General features: G+C 47.0%; 1 long non-coding RNA gene across 1 annotated transcript; it reads left to right on the top strand.

Moving 5' to 3' along the window:
- The first annotated feature begins 1,372 nt into the window (after positions 1–1,372).
- On the top strand, positions 1,373–4,805 carry LOC114215288 (uncharacterized). The gene is made up of 3 exons (XR_003610554.2): positions 1,373–1,571; positions 3,034–3,140; positions 3,323–4,805. It is a non-coding gene; the product is annotated as an uncharacterized LOC114215288 (long non-coding RNA).

The following is a 4,805-nucleotide window of genomic DNA, read 5'->3' as shown; positions in this document are numbered from 1 at the left end:
GGCTGCCTGGGATGGTGGTCTCTGGCTGGAGTGTTCCTACCACTGACAGATGCAGGTTTCTAGCCACAGGCTCTGAAGGTGTGATTGCCGGGGTAAAATTCAAGACCCTTTGATGGTAGAAGTAACAAGTAGCTGAAGGCAGAGGCCACTTGGGAAGTGGCTCAGGTCTGGTGAGACTTCGTGGCTGGCCAGTGAGAGGGTCCCGTGGGAGCCCGGCTGGGAGGGAGAGGTTTGGGCCGACAGAGGTTACCCGTCAGCCACCCATCCTGAGCCTGGTGGGTCTCCTTTGCTTTGGGGCCATTAGCTTCTTGTGGGGTAGGCTCCCTTTTCCACCCCTTGTGGCCCAGGTAGCCTGTTGCAGCAGCAGAAGTCGCAGCAGGCTGCTCCCCAGGCAGCCCTGGCACAGAAAGGCAGGGACAGAGTGCTAAACTGGCCCCCAGCCTCTCAGCCACTTCCTGCAGGGCCGTTCTGGCAGGGGTGCTCACCATCCTGGCACGCAGCTGCCCTCCAGGAAGACTCTGGAAGCAACCTGAGCCTGCAGGGCCTGCAGGCATATGAAACCAGGGGTCTGTCTACTCACCTCAGCCCTGCTCCGTTCTAAGCCCTGGGGCTCCTATCTGAGGCCAGAGTTTGATAACACACCGTTTTCTGAGTATAATCAGGGACAGCTTGTGGCCCCATTGTGCCCACTAAGAATCGTCTGACGATCTGGGAACAGATTTCATTGACCTTCTCCTGGCAGAGAAAAGTTAGGTAGGACTCTACTCAGTGTTAAGGTTTTCCCCTCTCTTTAGGGTGGGAGCATTCTAAGCCCAACCCACAACCTCTCATCCACCTTTGTCACTGTCAGATGGACTAGTCAGGGATTTCAGTCTCAGGCTTTGTGACTTCCAGGTTCTTCCCGGGGACGGGGTGTGGGTCTGCACAGTCAGCCTTGTGCCATGGCTTTTCATTTCAGGCTCACCATTGTTGACAAGACAGGGAAGATGACTGGGCAGAGTTGGCCCCCCCACCCTCCCAACTTTCCAGGCCTCTCTCATTTTCAAGAAACAGTTGAGTCACCAGCATCTGTGTCTGGCATTTTGTTTCCACAAATTTACAACCTTTTCAGGGTAGAGTTTTCTCTTTTTTCTAGTCCCAACTAGTTGGGCCCCTGATTGCATTTCTTCCCAGTCCCCCTTATAGAGCTGTCAGGCAGAAGACAAAGAAAGGGAGGGATGCCTGTGTGGCTCTCGAGAGCTATCAGGCAGCTGTGTCTGCTAGAGGTTTCTTAGCAGAGCTCCATCTTGTCTGCAGCCTCTCAGGAGCTGCATATGGGGTGAGATCTACCAACAGAGCAGGGACTGGAGTCCATATGTCTTAGACCCAGACCGCCAGCCACTCCATATAGAGTGTTTTCTTATGGAAGCCACCATAAGAGCTTTCCCTTCAGAATATATCTACTTGGGCTTTTATTTATAGGCACCAACTTATGTCATTTGCACCTATGCCCAAGAATAAACTCAAGGAGCATCTGGTTTTCTGATAATCACAGCTGAAGGACAACCAGCTACTTACTTGATCCAGGTGAGGTAAGAAAACATTTACTCAGTTGTTCGTTTTTTTCTAATCATTCATTCATCAAAATGCACTTGCTAGACTCTGTGCCGGCTCCAGGAAATAGAGAGTTGAATAAGACACTGTCCTGAGCTCAGGGCGCTCCAATTCTAGTGGGAGTTCTTGAGCTGTGTAAGATGGTGGGAACCCGTCAGTAGCCGAGGACTCTGCACATACTTTTTAGTCCCAGCTGTAAGTGAAGAATCCGTTAACACTATCTTTTCTGGTGCTTGGACGATGCAAGGATGTTCCCATTTCCTCTTCTCATAGCACCTTCCCTTAAGTTGAACCCTGAGCCGCCTTTGGCCTCGAGAGAGTCCATTCCCATGCATTAGTTTCTTCAACCTGAATCTGGAGGTAGCAAGAGCACTTAGGCCCTGGGATGGTGAGATGGAATGTATGAGATCTTTTCTCCTTCTCTTAACCAGGGCCTTTACAGGGTTGTACCTGGTGATGCTGGCCGCCAGCCCTCTTCCGGCCCCTATTTCTGCTCACCCTGCTACCAGAGAGCTTGGGGGTCTGGATCCTATCTGGCCCCGTCAGGGTGGATTACCAGATGAGTGGTTCTTTTGCCCCAGTCCCTTTCCTGTGCTATAAATAAGCCCCATGTTTATTTTCTTATGTTATTGAAATGAGCACTTGGGATCTGGGCCTCTTGACGAGTCCAGAGAGCGTCCATCCGGTGCCTGGTGAGGGCCCTGCATGGCTGGCTGCTGTCTGAAGCTATTTGGAGTTCTACCCCCTGTGTTTTGGATGTGGCTTAATTTCAATAGTAAGGTCTGTATGCAGCCCTGTATCTGCTGATTTTCAGGTTTCAGCTTTCTGCCAGCCTCACTGCCTGCTTAGAAGTAAAGTTGTGTTTCTCATTAAGGGGATAACAGCCACAATTGAGGTAATTAACAAAAATTGTGCATTGGTGGCAGCAGCTCCTATAGGATTTCCAATAGTCTTTCTCTAGTAGATCCTGAAGGGTTTACCTTCATCCCCTCCCTTCTGCCTACCCTGTGCCCAGTCTCTGTTCCTGTTCTCTGGATATAGTCCCAATAACTTCTCTTGTAACAGCTTTGTTCTTGTCACCAGTTGGGTTCAATGTATTGACAACTTGGCCAAATGAGGATTCCTCTAACTCCATCTGCTCCAATTCTTGGGAGATGGAGGGTTTTTTCCCTCTCTTCTCACAGCATCTTCCAGTTGCCTGTTGTATGTTGGCCTTTCTTCAGCAGTTAAAAGGATGAATATCCGTGAATATCAGATTGATGCTCCTTTTAGTCCCATGGCTACACCATCTCACTGGAGAGGGTGACTTAGGGACAGCGTTGGGATAGAAAGGAAACATCTGGCAGCCCAATGCAGTGTGTTACATGCTGTGTCTTGGTCTGAGAACTAGGAAATGTTCTGATTTAGGACTTCCTAAGGAGTGATTTCTGCCTCCTTCAGGCTTTGACGACACATCAAAGCTACCCGGTGAGACTATGGCCAGGACACAGCCTTGTCTATCAGAATTTGGATTGAAGAGCATCAGCTACTCAGGATGGATTAGCCTGGTAAGTCAGTAGAGAAATCTTTCTGTAGACACAACCCAAACCTAAAGTCTGTTAATGAAGAGAATTGTGCCTAACAATGAGATTTAATTCACTTTTCAGAGAAGGGACCAAGAGAAAGTAAATTTTCACTCAGGTGTTTTTAGTCTACTGACTCCTAAAGATTCTTTTCCTTTAAAAAATAGGAAGCCTGATGTGATGGATTCATTCAATCATTTCAACTCATGGAGCACTTACTAAGTACCAGATACTGTTCTTCATGTGAGGATGCTACATTGAACAGAATAAAATGCCAACTTTTATCTAAAAGTTTACATTCTAAGAAGGAAGACAACCAAAACAAGTAAATGAATATAATTTCAAATGGTAATAAATGCTGTGAAGAAAATAAAGCAGGGTAAGGGGAGATAGTGGCTTGGGCATGAGGAGGTATTTAGATGGGTTGGTCAGGGTGACATTTAAGCACAGATGTAAATGTTGAGAAGGAGTGAACCATGAGGGTACAAGGCGGAGGAGGGAACAGCTAACACGAAGGCCCTCAGGCAGGAACAAGCTCAGCTTGTTTTAAGAACAGCAAAAACGCCTGTATATTTAGTGTGGAGAGCATGGTAGAGATGACACCAGAAAAGTAGGCCAGAGCCAAATTATGTTAGGACCATGTAGGCCAAAAGGATTCTAGATTTTTATTGTGTGTGATTGGAAGACACTGGAAGGTTTTAAGCAAAGCAGTGATACCTGAATGGTATTTTTCTAAAAGATCATTTCAGCTACGGTGTGGAGAGTAGGCTGCATGGAGCAAGAATGAAGGAAAGGAAATCAGCTGGAAGGCTTTTTTAGGGAGCCCAAGTGAGAGATGATGGCTTCGTTAGATTTGGATGGGAGTAGCAGAGGTGGCAAGAAGTTACACTGGGAATACAGTCTTCCTGGACTTCCTGATGAAGGTAGGAGAAGAAAACAGTAGAGGATTCACAGCCAGCTCGTAGGTTTCTGTCCTGAGTAACCGAGTGATACCGTTAACTGGAATATGTTGACTCTGCAGGGGTGAGGGCAGTCAAGTGTTGAGAGTGAAAGTCAAGTGCCTTACTGCAGACATGCTAAGTTTGAGATACCTTTTGGACATCCAAGTGGTAGTGTCATTTAAGCAGTCATATGTCTGGAGCTCGGGGGAAAAGTTAGGACTGAAGATACGGATGGGATTTAAAGCCCCTGGACTAGGTGCGATTGCCAGAGAGTCAGTCCAGGCTGAGGAGACAGAAGGACTAGGACCTGGTTACTGGGCCCTGCTAACGCGTAGGGAAAAAAGGAAAACACGGAAGAGGAGACTGAAAAGCTGCTGGGTGGTTAGGAAGAAGGCTGGGAAGGTGTCTGTAAGATAGACTGTGATAAAGATGCACATTGGAAACCCTGGCGCAACCACTAAAAACCTTTAAAAGAGGCATAGCTAATAGTCCAGTATTGAAGGTGAAACACCAGAAAAATATTTAATCAAAAAGGCAGGAAAAAGAAGAAAGTAAACAAAGCACAGACAGGACAAATAAAATAATAATAGACTTAAACCCAGATATATCAGGGATTGCATTAAATGTAAATGGTCTAAACATTGTAGGTAAAGGGTAGAGATTATCATTCTGAATTCAACAGCAAGGGCAATTAAATGCTATCTATAAG

This window comes from Eumetopias jubatus, unplaced genomic scaffold, assembly GCF_037043125.1.
Source record: "Eumetopias jubatus isolate StellerSeaLion01/CBP00866 unplaced genomic scaffold, mEumJub1_p1.0 scaffold_13, whole genome shotgun sequence".
NCBI lineage: Eukaryota > Metazoa > Chordata > Mammalia > Carnivora > Otariidae > Eumetopias > Eumetopias jubatus.
The sequence above is the reverse complement of the archived record's forward strand: the minus strand, read 5'-3'. Positions and strand labels throughout refer to the sequence as shown.